We start from the raw sequence: 22,840 nt of genomic DNA on the forward strand, positions 1-22,840 counted from the left end.
TTTATGTAATTTGCAATTCTATATAAATTTTAGGATTATTTTACCAATTTCTGCCAAAAGGCTGCTGAAGTTTTGTTAGGTATTGTGTTGAATATATGAATCAATCTGGCGAAAGTTGCCATTGTAACACTCTTGAACTTTCTACTTCATAAACCTGGCGTCTGGCCTTGTTTTGAAGGTAAACTTCCTTTTTTTCCCCTCCCACCATGGTTGCTTTTAAGGTTTTGTTCTTTCCTTTTAGATTGAAGTAATTTCATGTGGTGTCTTTAAGTGTGGATTTTTTTAATTTATACTGCTTGGGAATTTTTGGCTTCTTTATTACGTGAATTGGTGTCTTTGATCAGTTCCGGAAAATTTGTTGATCTCTGCAAGTACCATTTTTATAAATCTAAAATACCATCAATTGAAACATGCACCATTTATGCACCACCAAAAGAGAAAAAAATGATACTAATGCCTTAACGGTAGTAGTATGTGGGGGCACCTGGGTGGCTCAGTCATTTAAGCATCTGATTCTTGGTTTCGGTTCAGGTAAGATAGAGCCCCATGTCAGGCTCTGCGCTCAGTAGGGAGTCTGTTTGAGATCCTCTCCTTCCTTTTTTTTTTTTTTAAAGATTATATTTATTTATTTATTTGACAGAGATAGAGACAGCCAGTGAGAGAGGGAACACAAGCAGGGGGAGTGGGAGAGGAAGAAGCAGGCTCATAGCGGAAGAGCCTGATGTGGGGCTTGATCCCATAACGCCGAGATCACGCCCTGAGCCGAAGGCAAATGCTTAATGACTGCGCCACCCAGGTGCCCCTCTCTCTCTTTTTTTTAAATAAAGATTTTATTTATTTATTTGACAGAGAGAGAGAGAGCGAGCGTGCGCAAGCAGGGGAAGTACAAGGGAGAGGGAGAAGCAGGCTCCCTGCTGAGCAAGGAGCTGGATGCAGGGCTTGATCCTGAGCCACCCATGTGCCCCTCTCTCTCTTAAATAAATAAATCTTAAAAAAATAATAGTATTATGTGATGTATGAATTGGTCATACTGAGCTTATTGCTTAGACATTTGTAATTTTCCCAAAGGATTTGACAAACATTTCTTCATTTGCATTGCTTTGTGCATAGTTTTTTTTTTTTTTTAACCTGTATCTCTGTAAGAAAGCATAATAGCACAGTTTCATAGATTTGTATCTTACTTCCTGTAAGTAATTAGTGGCTGCTTTTTCAAGATGTTCAGGTCAGTTCTGACTGCTGTAACAAAATCCCATAAACTGGGTGACTTAAATGACATTTATTTCACAGTTCTGAGGTCTGTGGGAAGACCTAGATGAAGGTGCTGGTAGGTTCAGTGTCTGGGGAGGATCTTGTTCCTGATTTGCAGATGGTTACCTTCTTGCTGTATCCTCACATGGTGGGGAGACAGATCATCTCTCTCATGTCTTTTCTTGTAAGGGCACTAATCCCATTCATGAGTTTCACCCCCAAGACCTAATTGCCTCCCAAAGACTCTACCTCTAAAAATACCATCAAATTGGGATTAGGACTTAAACGTACGAACTTTGAAGGGACACAAGTATTTAGCCCACAGCACAAGAATATAATGATTATTCATTTAATGGCCATTGTTTCGGTTATGAATATTTCCTTCACTAAGGTCAGGTTTTATGTCTGTGTATACTCATTAGCTTCTAAACAATTTTTCTGAAGTGTTTTATACATCACAATCATTTTTTTTAAGATTTATTTATTAGAGAGAGAGAGTGAGTGGGGGGGAGGGATGGAGGGAGAGGGAAAGAGAGAATCTTAAGCAGGATCCCTGCTCAACAGGGAGCCTGATGTAGGGATTGATCTCATGACCCTAACATAATGATCTGAGCTGAAATCAAGAGTCGGGGGCTCAACTGACTGAGCCACCCAGGCGCCCCTACATTGCAATAATTTCTTAATGGCAAATCATAGTTTTTCTTTTCTTTCCTTTTGTTTTTTGATATTGAAACCTGGGAAAATCATAGTTTTAAAAATTTTACTTTTTTATTTATTTTAAAAAAAATTTTATTTGTTTTGAGAGAGAGCGAGCGTGCGTGCGCCTTGTGCACATGAGTAGGGGGAGGGACAGAAGGAGAGAGAGAAGCAGACTCCCTGCTGAGTAGGGAGCCCCATGCGGAGCTCCATCCCAGGACCCTGCATCATGACCTGAGCCGAAGACAGAGGCTTTTTTTTTTTTTATGTTTGCTTAGCCACTGTATAGTACATCATTAGTTTTTGATGTAGTGTTTAAAATTTACTTTTTAAAAAGTACAACATGAAGATTTAATATACTCCTATGTTGTGAAATGATTACGACAGCCAAGTTAATTAACATATCCATCACCCTAGAAAGTTTTCTTTTCTTTTGTGATTGAGAACACTTAAGATCTACTCTCTTAGCAGGATACCTGGGTGGCTCAGTCAGTTAAGCATCTGCCTTTGGCTCAGGTCATAATCCCAAGGTCCTGCGATTGAGCCCAGCATCAGGGTCCTTGCTCAGTGGGGAGCCTGCTCTTCCCTCTGCTTGCAGCTCCCCCTGCTTGTGCTCTCTCTGTCTTTGACAAATAAAACCTAAAAAAGCCCCTTCTACTTTCTTAGCATAGCAGATCTCATGTATACTATACAGTATTATTATTATTATTTATATTTATTTCAATTCAGTTAGCCAACATGTAGTACCTCATTAGTTTCTAGTGTAGTGTTCAGTGGTTCATTAGTTGAGTATAACACCCAGTACTCAACACATCACATGCTCCCCTTAATGCCTATCACCCAGTTACCCCATCCGCCCACCCACCTCCCCTTCTGCAACCCTCAGTTTGTTTCCCAGAGTCAAGAGTCTGTCATGGTTTGTCTCCCTCTCTGATTTCTTCCCATTCAGTTTTCCCTCCCTTCCCCTATCATCCTCTGCGTTATTTCTTATGTTCCACATATGAGTGAAACGATATGTTAATTTTGCTTCTCTGATTGACTTATTTCACTTAACATAATACCCTCCAGTTCCATTCATGTCGATGTAAATGGTAGGTAATCATACTTTCTGATGGCTAATATTCCATTGTATATATGAGCCATATCTTCTTTATCCATTCATCTGTCAAAGGACATCTTGGCTCCTTCCACAGTTTGGCTATTGTGGACCTATAGTATCATTAACTATATGGTGTACATTAGATTTCCAGAATTTATTAAATCTTATAACTGGAAGTTCATACCCTGTGATCAACATCTCCCCATTTCCCCTACCCCCACTCCTGGCAACCACAGTTCTACTCTCTAGTCTATGAGTTGGACTTTTTTAGATTCCATGTAAAAATGAGATTATATAGTATTTTGTCTTTCTCTGTCTGACTTATTTTACTTAGCACAATGCCCTCTGGGTTTATCCATATTGTTGCAAATGACAGTTTCCTTTTTTTTTTGATGGCTAAATAATATTCCATGGTATATACATACCACACTTTTTAATCCATTTATCTATGATGGACATTTAGGTTGTTTCCATGTCTTGGCTTTTGTGAATAATGCTGCAGTGAAGATGGGGGTGCATATATCTCTTTGAGATAATGATTTTATTTCCTTTGGGTATATACCCAGATGTAGGATTGCTAGATCAATGGTAGTTCTTTTTTTTTTTTCTTTGAGTAAACTCTACCCCTAATACCAAGAGTTATATGCTCTACCATCTAAGCTAGTCAGGTACCCCACAGGGGTAGCTCTGTTTTTGACTCTTGAGGAACCTCCATACTTTTCCCATGATACCTGTATCAATTCATATTTCAATATATATTCTCTTTTCTCCATACCATTGCCAAAACTTATTTGTCATCTTTTTGATAATAGCCATCCTGACAGGTATGAGATGATATTTCCTTATGGTTTTGATTTGCTTTTCCCAGTTTATGGTGATGAGTATTTTTATATATCTGTTGGCCATTTGGAAAAATGTCTGTTTAAATCCTTTGCCCATTTTTAAACCAGGTTATTTGTTTTTATGCTGTATGTTATTATTTTTTGATATTAATCTCATCAGATATATGATTTGCAAATATTGAATTTTAAACAACACTCATTTTCCTTTCTAGAAATTCCATTTGGTTCTTCTCCCTTTTTTTAAAAAATTTTTATTATGTTATGTTATTCACCATACAGTACATCATTAGTTTTTGATTTAGTGTTCCATGAATCATTGTTTGCGTATACATTTGGTTCTTCTCCTAATCTGCTTTTTCACTTCTTGTAGTTTCCTATACCTGTGGATATTTTTAAGCATGCCATTCATTTACTTTTAAATGTAATAAGCATAGTTTTATAATTTGTATCTGATAATTCTAATATTTAAAGTCTTAATAGTCTATTGCTGTTGTTTTTCATTTATGTATTCTTTTGTCCCCTGGTGCTTTGTTTCCTTGTATTCTTGGTTATCTTTCTCATTGCCCTTGCAAAATTATTTGGAGAGTCCTGGTGTCTAAGAGTAAAGCTGCCTCTCTATAGAGAAGATTTGCATTTACTTTTGCCAAAGAACCTAGGACTGTTTCAACCAAAATCACAACTTGAGTTGTTCTCATCATTCAAGATAATTAGAACGTGGTCAGCAAATCCCCATAAAGGCCAACCTATGGCCAAAGATTTTCAGTAATGGTAGGCTGGGGTTTTATGGTTTCAGGCCTTACATTTAAGTCATTAATCCATTTTAAGTTAATTTTTGTGAGTGATGTAAGATAGTAGTCTAGTTTTATATTTTTGCATGTGGCTGTCCAGTTTTCCTAGCACCATTTACTGAAGAGCCTGTCTTTTCCCTTTTGTATATTCTTTGTTCCTTTGTTGAAGATAAATTGACCATGTATATGTGGGTTTATTTCTGGTTCTTTGTTCTGTTCATCTATGTGTCTGTTTTTTTTTTTTTTTTTAAAGATTTCATTTATTTATTTGTCAGAGAGAGGGCACAAGCAGGGGGAGCGGTAGGCAGAGGGAGAAGCAGGCTCCTTGCTGAGCAAGGATCCCGATGTGGGACTCCATCCCAGGGCCCTGGGATCATGACCCCGCTCTGGAGGCAGATGCTTAACCGACTGAGCCACCTTGGTGTCCCTATGTGTCTGTTTTTATGCCATTTACCATAGTGTTCCGATTTCTGTAACTTTGTAGTATAGTTTGGAATCAGGGTGCGTGATGCCTGCAGCTTTGTTCTTTCTCTTTGCTTTGGTTATTTGGGGTCTTTTGTGGTTTCATATAAATTTTAGCATTGTTCATTGATTGATTGCTATTGGGATTTGGGATCTTTTATGGTTCCGTACAAATTTTAGGATTGTTTGTTGATTGATTATTTACCACTGGGATTTTGATAGGAGTTGAATTGAATCTGTAGATTGTTTTGGGGTAATGTGGACATTGTACAGTATTAACTTTTTTAGTCCATGAGCATGAATATCTTTTCATTTATTTGTATCTTCTTTAATTTCTTTCATCAGTGTTTTGAAGTTTTCAGTATATAGGGCTTTCACTTCCTTGGTTAAATTTATTCCCAGATATTTTTCTTGTTAATGTAATTGTAAAGTGATTGTTTCCTTAATTTCTTTTTCTGAGAGTTTGTTATTAGTGTATGCCACAGATATTTGTATGTTGATTTTGTATCCTGTAACTTTACTGAATTTGCTGATTAGTTCTAATGGTTTTTTGGTGGAGTCTTTAGGGTTTTCTGTATTTAAAGTCATGTTTTCTATGTATAGTAACAGTTTTACTTCTTCCTTTTCAATTTGGATGCTTCTTATTTGTTTTTCTTTTGCCTTATTGCTGTGGCTAGGATTTCTAATTTTATCTTGAATAAAAGCGGGGAGAGTGGGTATCCTTGTCTTGTTCTTGATCTTAGAGAAAAATTATATAATATTAGCTGTGGACTTTAAATATATGGCCTTCATTATGTTGAGGTAAATTTACTTTATACTCACTTTGTTGAGAGGTTTTTTTTTTTGATCATAAATGGATGTTGAATTTTGTCAATTTTTTTTTCTGTATCTCTCGAGATGATCATGTGATTTTCATCCTTCAATTTGTTAATGTGGTGTATCATGCTGATTGATTTGCAGATGTTGATATATTCTTGCATCCCTGGAATAAATTCCAGTTGATCATGGTGTATTATCCTTTTAATGTATTTTTCAACTTGGTTTGTTAATATTTTGTTTTAAGATTTTTGCATCTGTGTTGATCAGGGATACTAACCTGCAATTTTTTTTGTGGTGTCCTTGTCTGATTTTGTTTTCAGGGTAATGCTGGCCTTGTGAAATGAGTTTGGAAATATTCCGTCCTCTTTAATTTTTTGGAAGAGTTTGAAAAGGTTAGGTATTAAATTTTCTTTAAGTGTTTCCTAGAATTTACCAGTGAAGCTGTCTGGTCCTGGACTTCTGTTTTTTTGGGAAGCTTTGATTATTTATTCATTATGTTTAATAGTGATTGATATATTTTTATTTTTAAATCATTAAATCTTGGAAGAGTGTATGTTTCTTGAAATTTATACATTTCTTTTCAGTTGTACAGTTTGTTGGCATATACCTGCTCATAGTTTTCTTTCTTTTTTTTTTTTTTAAAGATTTTATTAATTTATTTGACAGAGATAGAGACAGCTAGCGAGAGAGGGAACACAAGCAGGGGGACTGGGAGAAGAAGAAGCAGACTCATAGCAGAGGAGCCTGATGTGGGGCTCGATCCCATAACGCCGAGATCACACCCTGAGCCGAAGGCAGACGCTTAACCGCTGTGCCACCCAGGCGCCCCTCGAAGAAACAACTCTTAATTTCTTTCATCTTTTCTATTGTCTTTTCAGTCTCTATTTCATTTATTTCATTTCTGATGCTTGTTATTTGTTTTCTTCCAACTTTGGGCTTCATTCATTCTTTTTCAGGTTCCTTTAGGTATAAAGTTAGATTATTTGTATGAGATTTTTCTAGTTCCTTTAGGTATAAAGTTATATTGTATGAGATCATATGATTTATCCTGGAGAATATTTATGTGCACTTGAGAAGAATGTGTATTCTGGTTTTGGATGGAATATTGTATATATGTAAAGTCCATCTGATCTGATGTGTTGTTTTCTTACTAATTTTCTGTTTCAGTGAGCAATCTATTTATGTAAGTGGGGTATTAAAGTCCCCTGCTATTATTGTACTGCTGTCATTATGTCCCTTTAGGTCTGTTAATTTTTGCTTTATATATTTAGGTGCTCCTTTTTTAGGTGCATATTTACAAATATTTCATCTTCTTGTGGGATTAACCCCTTTATCATTGTTTTTCCTTTTATGTAGTCTTTGTTTTAAGGTCTGCTTTATCTGATGTAGCTACTCCAGCTTTTTTTTTCTTTCATTTCTGTTTGTGTGGAACTTCTTTTTTCATCCCTTCACTTTCAGTCCGTGTATATCCTTACATCTGAAGTGAGTCTTTTGTAGACAGTGTATAGATTGGTCTTGTTTTTTTATTCATTTAACCACTCCTTGTCTTTTGATTTGAGACTTTAGTCCATTTACATTTAAAATAATTATTTATAGGTATGTACTTATTGCCATTTTGTTAATTGTTTTTTGGTTATTTTTAATTGTTCCTTTCTTACTCTTTTGAAGTCTTTCCTTGTGGTTTGATGAGTTCCTTTAGTGTATTGTTTAGATTGCTTTCTTACTATCTTTTGTATATATACTTTTGATTTTTAGTTACCATGAGGCTAGCATATAACAGCATATATATGTAACAACCCAGTCCATTTTAAATTGATAGCAGCTTAAGTTTTTTGTTTTGTTTTGCTTTTTTTTTTTTTTAAGGTAGGCTCCATGCTAGGCATGATCTCATGACCCTGAGATCAAGACCTGAGTTGAGATGGAGTTGGATGCTTAACCAACTGAGCCACCCAGGCACCCTGACAGCAGCTTAGGTTTGACTGCATTTTAAAAGTCTATATTTACCCCCACCCCACATTTTATGTTTTCGGTGTCACATTTTATATCTTTTTATTTAAAAAAAATTTTTTTTTAAAGATTTTATTTATTTATTTGACAGAGATAGAGACAGCCAGTGAGAGAGGGAACACAAGCAGGGGGAGTGGGAGAGGAAGAAGCAGGCTCATAGCAGAGGAGCCTGATGTGGGGCTTGATCCCAGAACGCCGGGATCACGCCCTGAGCTGAAGGCAGACGCTTAACCGCTGTGCCACCCAGGCGCCCCTAAAAATTTTTTAATTTAAATTCAATTTAGTTAACAAATAGTGTATTATTGGTTTCAGGGGTAGAATTTAGTGATTCATCAGTTACATATAACACCCAGTGCTCATTACATCAAGTGCCCTCCTTAATGCCCATCACCCAATTATCTTGTCCCCCCACTGACCTTTAACTGATAATTGTAGTTACATTTATTTTTATTATTTTCATCTTTTAACCTTGGTACTAGCTTTATAAGTAAGTAATCTACTACCTTTGCTATATAGTTACTTTTACCAGTGAGATTTATACTTTCAAAAAAAATTTTTTTTAAAGATTTTATTTATTTATTTGACAGAGAGAGAGACTGCCAGTGAGAGAGGGAACACAAGCAGGGGGAGTGGGAGAGGAAGAAGCAGGCTCCCAGTGGAGGAACCTGATCCGGGGCTTGATCCCCGAACGCTGGGATCATGCCCTGAGCTGAAGGCAGACGCTTAACGACTGAGCCACCCAGGCGCCCCTCTACTTTCATGTTCTTAATATTGGATTAATGCCCTTTCTTTCTAGCTTAAAGATACATTTCTTCTAAGGCTGGTTTAGTGGTGATGAAGTTTTTAGGTTTTTTTCATCTAGAATGCTCTTTATCTCTTTTTCTGTTCTGAATGAAAGCCTTGGTGGGTAAAGTATTCTTGGTTGCAAGTTTTTTTTTTCCTTTTAGCACTTTGAATATATCATGTCATTCACTTCTGCAAAATTTCTCTCAAAAATCTGCTAGTAGTCTAATGAGGATTCCCTTGTATGTGACAAGTCGTTTTCTTACGCTGCTTTTAAGATTCTCTCTCTTTAATTATTGACAGTTTAATTATGATGTCTTGGTGTGGATATTTTTGGGTTCCTGTCATTTGGAACTTTCTGGGCTTCCTGGATCTGAATATTGGTTTCCTTCCCCTGGCTTAGGGAAATTTTCAGCCATTATTTCTTCAAATAAGTTTTCTGCCCTTTTCTCTCTCTCCTTTCCTTCTGGGACTCCTATAAAATGAATGTTATTTCATGTGATATTGTCCTATTGGTGCTTTTTTTTTTTTAAGATTTTATTTATTTATTTATTTGACAGAGACAGCCAGCGAGAGAGGGAACACAAGCAGGGGGAGTGGGAGAGGAAGAAGCAGGCTCCTAGCAGAGAAGCCTGATGTGGGGCTCGATCCCAGAATGCTGGGATCACGCCCTGAGCCGAAGGCAGACGCTTAACAACTACGCCACCCAGGCACCCCCAGTCCTATTGGTTCTTTACACTACCTTCACTTTTTAAAATTCTTTTATCTTTCTGTTGCTTTGTGTCAGTGAGTTCCACTGCCTGTCTTTGAGCTCAGTGATCATTTCTGCTCTGATCTAGTCTGCTGTTGTATTTTTTTGGTTAAGTTATTATATTTTGTAGCTCTATGACTTCTTTTTGGTCTTATATTTTGTATTTCTTTGTTGATGTTCTCACCAGGTGCATCCATTCTCCCTTTAGTTGAACATCTTTGTGACTATTACTTTGACTTCTTTATCATATATGTATTACTTATCTCTGTTTCATTAAAGGTTTTTTTCTGAGGTTTTATCTTGTTCTTTCCTTTGGTAGATAATCCTCTGTTTCCTCTGGGAAACACTCTGGATTTGTTTCTGTGTATTAGGCAAAACGGCTACCTCTCCTCGTGGGGAAGGAGTGGCCTTGTGTTGGAGATAAACCTTATCTTTTAACCTTGCTCTAGCTCTGGTTGTCTTTCAGACCTTTGTGATTATCTAAGCAGCTTGATTTATACTTGATAGGTCAAGGTGTGCCAAGATCTGTCAGTGTTCTAAAGGGAGGGATCTCAGTCAGTACCTATTTTCAGGCTGATTGGAGACCAGACCCTCAGGCAGCAGCTTTTAAAGTATGCAAATATATACTGTCAGGTGGAACCTAAACCTTGGGGGCTTCCAGATAAGGTGATCTGGAAGTAACCTCTGGGTGACAGTTGTAAAAATTGGGACTTCAGGCTAATATGTGAGCTCCTTTTTGGGAGGTACTTTGGAGCTATATCAAGGTTGAGGGAGAGTGTGAGGATGGCATCCCCCTGCGTATGTTCCCTAAGCTGCTCTGTAGCCTCTGAATGTGTGGCAAACCTGAAGTCTGCCCCTCAGGCTGAAGCTCCAGGAAAGGTAAATAGGCCTTTCTCACAGGAGGGCTGGAGTATGTTTCATTCTGTGTCTGTGTAGTGCCCCAGGGGCTGGTAGCCTGCCAAAAACTGTCTCTGACTATTTCAGTCCCATGGAGCCCAGAAATGTAACCCATCCTGGCCACCAGAGCCAGATGATCATGGAGTGTCCCCTCTGTGTACTGCATATGCCTGCTGGCTTTAGCAAGGCATTGGGAGAACATAGGGTCGGCATGCACCCACTGGACTGGGATGTGCTCAGTGGCATTAGCAAGTTAGAATTACCATTTTGTGCTCTCTTTCTAACTTGCAGCACCTGTGTCCCTGAAGATAGTCCCAACGGGCCTCTCCTCCTCTGACAGACACTTTAAGATTAGCAAATGAGTCTCCTTCACATAGAGTCTAGACACTTGTCAAATTGCTGCTTTTGTACTGGTTCCCATGGGGAGTAAGTCTGTCCATAGCCCTTTTAGAGCAGAATCTCAGTTCCCTACAGCTCTTTGGGTCTCTTGAATGTGAACCCTGTTGGTTTTCAAAGCCAGACATTTTGGAGGCTTATCTCTGTCTTGTAGGTCTCAAGGTTGGGGTGCCTTATATGGAGAGTGATGGACCCCTTACTCCTCAGGGAGAAGCTCAGGATTTGTGAGATCTCTCCTGATTGTGGGTCACCAACTTGGTGGTGGTACAGTTTGGTGAGACTGTGTCTTTACCTTTTTAGCCATCTTGATGTGGCCCTTTTACCATTTGTTGTGAAGGAGCTGTTAAACTATTTTTCAAGTCTTTTTTCAGAAGGAATTGTTCCAAATGTAGCTGTAAATTTGGTCTGTCTGTGGGAGGAGGTGAGTTCAGGATCGTTCTATGCTGCCATCTTGGACTACCTGTGGAGAAAATTAGTTTAATCAAGTAATTTCTTTTTTTAAAAAAGATTTTATTTATTTATTTAAAAAGAGAGAGCATGAGCTGTGGCTGGGGGAGGGGTAGAGGGAAAGGGAGAGAATCTCAACCACACTCTGCTGAGCATGGCGCCCATTGTAGGGCTTGATCTCACGACCCTGAGATCATGACCTGAGCCAAAACCAAGAGTCAGATGCTTACCTGACTGAGCCACCCAGGAGTCCCTAATCAAGTAATTTCTTTAGGTAAATGCCTAATATAAAGGTAAAGCCTGACTAAGACAGATTGGATTTTTGAAAACACATAAATAACTAAAAGGTTGTATGATTTTTGTTGTGTACTTAGAAATTTTACAGTTTAATAGTTGAGAATAACTTGTAATATTCAGGTTAAAATTTATGCTTTTTCTTTCTTCCATGTAGGCATGATTTATACCAGTTATAGTCTATGTATGATTGCTTTCACATTTAGTATGTTACTACTTTGAAGTGTATACCATAAAAGTGAATTAAGTAATTGATGATTGCTACATAGCCCAGCACTCATTTCAGCCAGTCAAAATATTGCAGTTTGGCTTAATTAAGGAGTATGAGAACCATGGTTTCTGTGACAACTCAAGGTCAGTTGACCCGGATATGTCCTGCCAAACTGTTCCTGTGGAATAAATAGGCTGTTTGTAAACAGGATGACTAAGCATTCTCTCATAAGATTTTAAGTTCACAAAGTATGAGGCACCTGGGTAGAAGGTCAAATGTGAAAGGTTATAAGCCATTTTGGGCCTATTCTTGTGTGGAACCTTTGGCTGCAGTAGTCTGAGGTCTTGGAAATAGTTCACACAAGGTCTTTTGCCAAAAGACCACTGAGAGTTAGTTGGCTCAGTCAGGATTCTATTGCAAAATCCTGTTCTCTTTTTCTTGCTCTTCTGTGTGTGTCTTGATGTCTGAAGTTTATGAAAATGTAAGGAATTTTATAGAAGCTAAGTATATAAATGAAACAACCAAATAAATTCATATCTTATATAAAATAAACTTAGAACTTTCTTTTTAGGGACAGAGGTCCACAAATTGAATGTATTATGATAAATACTTGCAAAATTAATTTCAAATCACATTTTAGAAAAAGAGTAAGTATATCAGACTAACAAGATGAAAAATACTGACAAAAACTTATAGGCTTTTTAAAAAGGCACTATATATCTGTTTCACCTAAGCCACCAGAACAGTCTTTAAATATTAGTGAGATATTTTAATTAATGGGATCTTTTCTGTTATATGTTATGCTATTGAGTGGTATTTGCTTTGTATTATGAAGAAAAAAGATGTAATTAGTATTTGTCAAAACTTTTTGCTTTGCCTTAGATTTATTACTGTTTTTATTCTTCTTCAGAGTAGGAATGCATTCCAGGAATACAAAAAACAAAGTGAATGTTAGATTTACTTTCTCTGATATTAAAGTTTAGCTTGAAGAGCCTTCTTCAGTTTTTTGGCTTTCATACTTACCTGCATTACTAGTTCGTTTTCTCACGTTTATATACTACTTCAGGGCTCCAAGTTCTGTCTTTGTCAATTTTGGTATATTTTCATTCTTGGTTTTGTTAATAAAGATGTAGGCATTGGATATATATTTTTAAAAATTTATTTATTTTAAGTAATCTCTACACCCACTGTGGGGTTTGAATTCGTGAACCAGACATCAGGAGTCACATGCTCTTCTGACTGAGCCGGCCAGATGTGCCTCACCACTGGATTTCCTTAAGGTAGAAAAAAAGTGGGACTAGGGACAATGAAAAGATGGCAAAATAATCATTCTCAAACACAAAGTATAAGCCATAGACCATTTTTTAACTATCAATGAACTTTTGTGTGATAGTAGCAGTTAAAAAGAAATCACCCAGATAAATGGAAAAGCAAAAACATTTTATTAGGAAATTTAGAGTAATTCCTAGCGGAAACTAAAGATGCTGAATTAATGCATGCAGTTTGGATTATAAACAGTGATATACAGGCTTTCGTTATTTTATTGTACGACTGAGCATAGGCATAGGAAGGATGAGACTTTCCAGTGTGTTTCATAAAGTCTAATTTCATTTTTCCTTGTAGAACAATGAAGCAAAGCCATTTATCTTTTTTAAAAAAAAATTAAATTCGATTTAATTAACATATAGCGTATTATTAATTTCAGAGGTAGAATTTAGTGATTCATCAGTTGCATGTGACATCCAGTGCTCATTTCATCCAGTGGCCTACTGAATAATGCCCATCACCCAGTTACCCCATTCCCCCACCCACCTCCCCTCCAGCAGCCCTCAGTTTGTTCTCTATAATTAAGAGTCTCTTATAGTTTGTCTCCCTCTCTGTTGCCATCTTATTTTATTTTTCCTTCTTTTTTCCTGTGTTCATCTGTTTTGTTTCTTAAATTCCACATATGAGTGGAATCATATGGTATTTGTCTTTCTCTCACTGACTTATTTCGCTTAGCTAATACTCTCTAGTTCCATTCACGTTGTTGGAAATGGCAAGATTTCATTCTTTTTGATGGCTGAGTAATACTGCATTGTATATATTACCACATCTTTAGCTAGCTATTCATCAGTCGAGGAACACTTGGGCTCTTTCCATAGTTTGGCTATTGTTGATAATGCTGCTGGAAACATTGGGGTGCATGCACCCCTTCGAATCTGTATTTTTTGTATCCTTTGGGTGAATACCTAGTAGTGGAATTGTTGGGTCATAGGGTAGCTCTATTTTTAACTTTTTGAAGAACCTCCATACTGTTTTCCAGAGTGTCTGCACCAGTTTGCATTCCCACCAACAGTGCAAGATGTTTCGCCTTTCTCAGCATCCTCACCAAGACCTGTTGTTTCTTGTATTGTTCATTTTAGCCATTCTGAGCGGTGTGTGGTGGTATCTCATCATGGTTTTGATTTGTATTTCTTTGATGATGAGTGATGTTGAGCATCTTTTCATGTGTCTGTTGGCCATCTGGATGTCTTCTTTGGAAAAATGTCGATTCATGTCTTCTGCCCATTTCTTAACCAGGTTGTTTGTTTTTTTGGGTCTTGAGTTTGATAAGTTCTTTATAGGTTTTGGATACTATTTATCAGAAATATCATTTGCAAATATCTTTTCCCATTCCATAGGCTGCCTTTTAGTTTTGGTGCAATTGCAAATGGGATTGATTCCTTTATATCTGTTTCTGTTGCTTCATTATTGGTTTATAGGATTACAACAGATTTTTATTTTTTATTACTTATTTATTTATTTAAGATTTTATTTATTTATGTGACTGAGAGACAGCCAGCGAGAGAAGGAACACAGCAGGGGGAGTGGGAGAGGAAGAAGCAGGCTCCCAGCGGAGGAGCCCGATGTGGGACTCGATCCCAGAACGCTGGGATCATGCCCTGAGCCAAAGGCAGACGCTTAATGACTGCGCTACCCAGGCGCCCCTGCAACAGATTTTTATACATTGGTTTCATATCCTGTGACTTTGCTAAATTCATGTATCAGTTCTAGCAATTTTTTGGTAGAGTCTCTCAGGTTTTCTTTTCTTTTTTTTTTTAAGAGAGAGAGAGAGAATTGTGGAGGGGTAGAGGGAGAGGGAGAGAGAGAATCCCAAGCAGGCTTCATACCCAGCATGTATCCTGACGCAGGGTTCGATCTCATCATAACCCTGAGATAATGACCTGAACTGGTGCCCCATCTTTCAAGTTTTCTGTATAAAGTATCATGTCATCTGCAAAGAGTTAAAGTTTGACTTTTTCCTTGCCAATTTGGATGCCTTTTTTTTCTTTTTGTTTTCTGACTAATGAGGCTAGGACTACCAGTACTATGTTGAACAGGAGTGGTAAGAGCGGACATCTATGATGTGTTCTTGACCTTAGGGGAAAAACTCTTCAGTTTTTCCCTATTGCGAATGATATTAGCTGTGGGTCTTTTGTATATGGCCTTTATGATGTTGAGGTATGTTCCTTCTATCCCTACTTTCGGGTTTTTATCAAGAAAGGATGCTGTATTTTGACAGATGCCTTTTCTGCATCTATTGAGAGGATCATATGGTTCTTATCCTTTCTTTCGTTAATGTGGTGTATCACTTTGATTGAATACTTTCTTATATTTTCTTTCTCTTTGTTGAAATTCTCATTTTGTTCATGCACTATTCTTGAGACCTTGCTGAGGATCTTCATGACCGTTATTTTGAAATCTTTCTTGGGTAGATAACTTATCTCTGTTTCATTAACCTCTTTAAGTTTTATCGTATTTTTTTTGTTCGGAACGTATTCCTTTTTCTTCAGTTTCCTTGATTTTCTTTATTGGATTGCAACATTTAATACAACAACCCCCTCTCCCAGTCTTGACAGAGTGTCTTGTTTAAGAAAGGAACCTTACCATTCAGCCTGACTCAAGCTCTTGGTTGTCTCTCAAATCTTTATGATTGTCTAATCCACCTTATTTATTCTTCGTTGTTCCAAATAGTTGAGGGTGTGCCAAGACCTGTTTCCATGTGGGTATTTTCTTGTTTGCTAACTGTGTACTTCTCGGATAGTTTTTGGATATCTTTCAGAGTGAATTGCCTTATGTATAGTTGGAGATTAGGTGAGTCCATGGGAGCTGACGAGTTCAGCGTCCACCTATGTTGCCATTTTGGAACAGAAGCAAATTTTGATACAGAATTTAAAGTAAGGACATCATCTGCATGATACACAGCTGGCATCCCATCTTGCTTTTAGCTTGTCCAGGCCATTTCTTCTGTAGCACAATCTTTTAATCTTTTTATTATTATTTCTTGGTGTCTGTCAGTGGACATATACAAGATGGAATATTTTTCAATCATAAGAAATAAGATTCATGACAACATGGACCTTCAAGGCATTATGCTATATGAAATTAGCCAGACAAAGAAAGACAAATAGTGCATGGTATCACTTATACATGGAATTAAAAAACAAACAAACAAACCCAAACTTCAAACTCCTAGAAACAGAGAGTGGCAAATAGAAGTTAGTAAAAGGGCCCAAACTTTCAGCTATAAGATGTATAATGCCTAAGATCTAATGGAATACATAGTGAGCATAGTTGGTAACACTTAAAAAAAGGTAAATATACTTATAAATGAAAACCCATAATCTGGGTTTCATTTTGTCAGTTATGAATTCTGTGATTTATTTTTGGCCAAATCATTTAATGATTTGAGTCACAGTCTTTAATTTGTGAAATGGATATAAGGCCAATTTAAGGACATAATGAGCCAGTTTATGTAAAAGAACTTTGTAAACTTCAAAGCCTACTATAAAGCTTACCTACTGATTTTGCTAAGTGTGAAAGTTGTAAACATTGGTACAAAATAAGGAAAAAAATTTTTCCCCTCTTTCTATAAAATCACAATTTATTTTATATATATATATATTTTAAAAGATTTTATTTATTTGAGAGAGAGAGCACAAGTGGAGGGGACAGAGGGATAGGGAGAAGCAGACTCCCCACTGAGCAGGGAGCCCAGTGTGGGGCTAGATTAAATACTTTCTAATTTAGATGTAGGTGTTCTTCATTTAGTAGAATAAACCTACATTTCTTCTTGTTGGATGAAAAAGGAGAATATTAATACAATTAAATTATTTTTTGTTTGATCTTATTAAAATTTCACTTATTAGTCTACTTGTTTAGGAACTTTCCTTTGGATAAATGATCATGGTAAATATGTGAAAATGAGACCGTGAATTTGACAACTTTTTCAAGTGGATTTGACGTTCTTTCTTTAGAAAAAGGAAAATATGGAAGTGTTCATTAACAAAAAAGTGAAGACTAACCAAAGCAGATCTATATCCAGTCTTAAATTATGCAGAAGAAACAACTAAAAACTAAAATTGTAAACAACCTGTAGTTTTTGAGCATGTGTAAACTGTTATAATAATATGTATATATATATATACAGTTCAGTTTTTAAATAGGGAGACCACATCTTTTCTATGTGATTCACATGAGTTTGATTGGATCTATATATGACTATAAATAATAGTGAATGTGAATTTGTCTCTTAAAAACCCTATGATTCTTAACATTGAGACTTTAGAGACAGTAATGTTCAAGTTCTCTTTCTATAAATAGAGAAGGTTTTTAAGACCTCATCTAAGAGAAATGTCAACTTGTACATAGTCCTCACTCATGAGTAATATTCTAGAAATTGTTAGACTTCTTAAATGTTATTTTAAAGATTTTATTTATTTGAGAGAGAGCGAGAGAGCACAAGTGTGGGGGAGGGGCAGAGGGAGAGGGAGATGCAGACTCCCCTCTGAGCAGGGAGCCTGATGAGGGGTTTGATCTAGGACCCCAGGATAATGACCTGAGCTGAAGGCAGACGTTTAACCGACTAAGACACCCAGGCGCCCTGACTTCTTAAATATTATTTTAGTCTAATTTTTCAAATAGTATATTGTATTTTAATTGTTCTGCTGAACAAACTGTGTAGTAGCAGTTGTATAATCCTTTTTTGTAAAAGATCACACATTTCTTGTAGTCAAGTTGGATACTTTCCTTTTGTCAATCACTAAGAATTATTGGGCAATAGCAACAGAAATGGGGTTCTAAGTGGCATGTCTAAACAGAAAACATTGTTTCAGAGGGTCTTCCTTTGAAAATTTTTAATATACACTTATGTATACTTTCATATTCTTTTTAAAAAAGATTTTATCTACTCATTTGAGAGAGAGAGCACACAAGCACGAGCGGGGGAAGGGTGAGAGGGAGAAGCAGACTCCCCACTGAGCAGGGTGCCCAATGTGGGGCCTGATCCCAGGACCCAGGGATCATGACCTGAGCCAAAGGCAGATGCCTAAATGACTGAGTCACCCAGGTGCCCCTACTTTCATATTCTTTAATGGATATGATAAATAGACTAACAACTAAGTTATTACCAAAATATACAGTGTCAAATAGAAATTAAGGGTCCTCTCAGCATCATAAAGCGTGGGCAATTTTTTGAGTATATCTTTATTTGACATGTGTGAATGTTAGTGTGGATATATATCTTCAAGTTTTCCATTTTAATGACTTACTTAGAGGACTCACATTACACATTTACCTTGAGATTTGGCCAAAGAAAGGAACTAAAGTATTCCATTCAGTGAATCTGTTCTGGGAGTGTCCTGGGAGTAAATCTTCTGTTCCTTTTGGTTTCATCTCCTTTATATGTGCTAGGCTGAGTGTGTTTCTAGGGTTTAGAGACACATTATCTATTTCTATATCTATATATCTATATCTATCTTTATATACACACACACATATATATGTATACAGGTATATATACATATATATGTATTTTAATACAATATGAAATGTAAGCCAACTAATTCATCTGGTATTCAATGAAAGAAAAAAGATAACTGGCTGTGAGAGGAAGTATGTTGGTCTTCAGTGTTCATTGTGCAAAAGGATTTTGACTATATGCAGATTTTTCTTATGTGTGGACTTTAGATCTTTATCCCTGAGAAAAAGATCATTTAACTAGTGGTTTTTTTTGTTTGTTTAAATTACAGTTTTTATAGTCTGCTAAACTGTTTTAATCTACTTTAAATCTACTTTAATAGATTCCTGAACTAGCCTGTATAATGTTTTCTTAGATGTATCTTGTAGGAAGCCTGAAGAAGCATAATATTTTGGGTTTAATTGTAGCTTTGACATTGACCCTCTTTAGGCCCAGACCAGTTTCTTTTTTTTTTTTTTCCCTTTTTTTTTTTTTTTATTAATAATGATTTTTTATTATATTATGTTAGTCACCATACAGTACATCCCCGGTTTTCGATGTAAGGCTCGATGATTCATTAGTTGTGTATAACACCCAGTGCACCATGCAATATGTGCCCTCCTTACTACCCATCACCGGTCTATCCCATTCCCCCACCCCCCTCCCCTCTGTAGCCCTCAGTTTGTTTCTCATAGTCCATAGTCTCTCATGTTTCATTCCCCCTTCTGATTACCCCCCCTTTCTTTATCCCTTTCTTCCCCTACTGATCATTCTAGTTCTTATGTTCCATAGATGAGAGAAATCATATGATAGTTGTCTTTCTCTGCTTGACTTATTTCACTAAGCATTATCTCCTCCAGTGCCGTCCATGTTGTAGCAAATGTTGAGAACTCATTCTTTCTGATTGCTGAGTAATATTCCATTGTATATATGGACCACAACTTCTTAATCCAGTCATCTGTTGCAGGGCATCTCGGCTCCTTCCACGATTTAGCTATTGTGGACATTGCTGCTATGAACATTGGGGTGCATATGGCCCTTCTCTTCACTACGCCAGACCAGTTTCTTTATTGCTAGTCGTACCCTATATTTTTGTGTGGATGTTTTGTTCTAATTTTTATATGGTGTCCCAAGTACTTACAACATACATATCATTTAATTTTGCCTGTCATGTAATTGATACTAAATATTTGAAGAGTATACGAAAAACCGTTATAGATATAGTGGTTTCCATTTTAATGATGAAGAAACTGAAGTACAGATGAAGGCAAATGTATTTTCTTAGATGACAAGATCTGGGTTCATATTCCATTTCTGAGATTACATGTTTGGAAAATTCTTGTCTTTTTAGTCTCTTTTTTCTCATCTGTAAAATGGGGTTTTGAGGGTTATTGGGAGGGTTGAATGAAATCATCAAGGTGAAAATGTTTTGAACTGTAAGTTTTCATACAAATACAAAGCTGGGATTATAGTATTCTACTATATTACTAATTGTAAAGCCATCACTTTAGTAATATATTGGAAAAGAACAGGTCAGTGCTCTTTCTTCTGTTTCCACACAACCTCAGGTCTGGAGATACTAGTTTGGTATCATGTTACTAATATTTATCATAAATTCAATTTTGCAGAACTCTTGTTACCATGAGCCCAAACTTTAGAGGTCACTTTATGCCTGTAATATATTGTAGAAGTCCTTTGAATGAATGTTTCTTTTCATTTTTCCCCCTAATTCAAATTTATTCAGGTATGTAAACTACAAAAGCAGTTACGTAATAGGTTACCCACATGGTTTCATTCTTTCTCCTTTAACCTGGTGTTTCCCAGAATGTGGAATAGTCTCAGTTACCAGTTTGTTTATTTCATTCATCTCTATTGAAAAGAATATAAACTTGATTAGTTATGACATGTTAGTTTTATGGCATGACTGTCTGAAATAAATTATCTAATTATTGCTGCCCAGTAACATTCTAAATCTATAAGAAGAATACCTATTTCATATTTCTTAAATTTGTTTCCCTTTCTGATGCGGTTTTTGAGGATAGCTCTTTTTATTTTTTTGTCTTAAATATCTAATTCAATGTACTTTGAAACAATGGGGATTACACTCTGAAACCTACAATAAACAAATAAGCTAACAAAAATTAAACCGTCACAGGAGAAAACGTGAAATGGAACTATGTAATCAAATAAATGGAAAAAGAGGTTTGAGAAGGATTGTAGAAGACTAACAGGAGATATCACTAGTGTGTTTGTTACTTGGTGGTTGTTTTCTTTCAGGAAAAATCTTACCAGCTGGAGAGTTGCTCTTTTCTTTGAAGTAAGCTCTGGTTTCTCTGAAATCAGATTTTGTATTCCCTAGGCTCCACTCTGCAATGCCAGCGCAAACATACATTAGCAGCTGTACAACACTTTAAAGAGTTAGCAAGAAGGTATCAAGCAATTACTTATTAAAGTCTTAGACATTTAGAAGTTTTTAAAAAAAATTCTAAAGTTTTAGGAAGAAGAAAAGTAAGACAGTCTAAATACACTTCATGGAAAAAAATAAAATAATGTAAATTAATTGAAAAGATTGCATTCTATCAGTGGGAGAGTCAAGAAAATATTCCTGTTGTTTTTATAAACAAATGACATGATGTTTCTTTTTCTAGTTTGGTAGATAGGTGCTATTCTAGTGAGTCTTTTGTTAACTAGTGCATTGTATAGTGAAGTAATTCTGAATAAAATGGTGAGATCTCTTTGATGATGTGAAGGGCTCAGATTATTCTGTTGTAGTTTCTAAACGTCACAGAGGTATACTGCTGGTTTAATACTTAGTTTTGCTGTTATGCATTTCAATTATCTCTAACTCTATATGACTGTTTGTGGTACAGTGAAAAGATGGAGTCAGGACATCTGGGTTACAGTCCTGGCTTTTCTACTTATTAGTTTTGTGTGTGTGACAATTGATTTAACTTCTTTTGCCCTTGGTGTCCTCATTTATAAAATAGGGCTAATAATACTTACCAATATAACTTATAGGGTTACTATCTAGCTTAAGTGAGAATTTATGTGAAAATGCCTTTAAATTGTAAGGTGCGGTTAGATATACCAGTTGAAGTCCTTTCTTTAGAATGAAAAGGAGTATAAAGGAAAAAGGAAAAATTAAGTTGTTATTATTTCTGTTTACTAACATTCGTATGAAAGAGAACAATCATAATCTTTATTAGGTAGGGTGGGAATACTCCAGAAAGGCATACTACTTTGTCTATTGTCAGTAGAGGATTAGAGAGAAGTTTAGTATAGGATGTATATTCTTATATTGGAAATTGATTTCAGCTCTAGAATCTTGTAATCTTTTTGATCTTTTTGTTTACCTGTATACCATGTATGAAAATAATTTTAGTGTCTATGTAGTTGTGTGCAGTATATTTACATGTAATGCGTATATATATATATATATTGTGTCTGGGCAAACCAAAGTATTGCAACAGGCATGTGAAGAAGATAATTCCTTTTGAGGAGAAAACTTTACTCATTCATTCATTTTTGTGTTGTTTTTTGTGCCAGGTACAAGTTAAGTGTCCTAACTCCAATATTTGACTACATTAATTATGAAAAGTTGGCCGTCAGTTTGTTGATTGCATGATTATTGGTTTCTGTTCATATTATGAGCCATTTCAGCAGATCCTCAGAATCTTCACTGGATGTAGGTATTATTATTATTATTTTTTTAAGGATTTTATTTATTTATCTGACAGAGATAGAGACAGCCAGCGAGAGAGGGAACACAAGCAGGGGGAGTGGGAGAGGAAGAAGCAGGCTCATAGCAGAAGAGCCTGATGTGGGGCTTGATCCCAGAACGCCGGGATCACGCCCTGAGCCAAAGGCAGACGCTTAACCGCTGTGCCACCCAGACGCCCCTGGATGTAGGTATTATTAAGGACGCATTCTGTTTTCAGTTTATTACTTTAAATTTATACATTAAAGAGACAAAATTGGTATACAAAAGAGATAGACGTGGTGTATTTCTTAGATGTACAGCTGCAATTTGAGGAATGTCATCTGTTGTTATGTTTACAGTCAGTCACCAATTTTTGAGGCCCAATAGCAAACAGGAGAGATTTTTCTGAAAGTGAAAGCAACAATCAGTATTTTGTTCTTGCTGTTGTTCATTTATTAACAAATATTTATTGATCACTTTCTCTAAGTCAGACAGTATGGTAGATGCTGAGAATAAAACAGGAGCAAATTATAAATCTAGTGGAGAACATGAACATTAATCAAATAATTTCAGAATTAAATTAAAACACTTAAAAGTTCTAAGAGAGAGGTATGTGGTTTTGTGAGAAGAGACAACAGTT

At 36.3% G+C, this 22,840-nt stretch overlaps 1 long non-coding RNA gene across 4 annotated transcripts in view; it reads left to right on the forward strand.

Moving 5' to 3' along the window:
* Positions 1–22,840, forward strand: part of LOC123791474 (uncharacterized) — a 139,793-nt gene that overhangs the window by 39,923 nt on the left and 77,030 nt on the right. The gene's annotated exons all lie outside the window — the stretch shown is intronic.

The sequence above is a fragment of the Ursus americanus genome, chromosome 5 (genome assembly GCF_024610735.1).
Source record: "Ursus americanus isolate L20-20 chromosome 5, mUrsAme1.1.p, whole genome shotgun sequence".
Classification (NCBI taxonomy): domain Eukaryota; kingdom Metazoa; phylum Chordata; class Mammalia; order Carnivora; family Ursidae; genus Ursus; species Ursus americanus.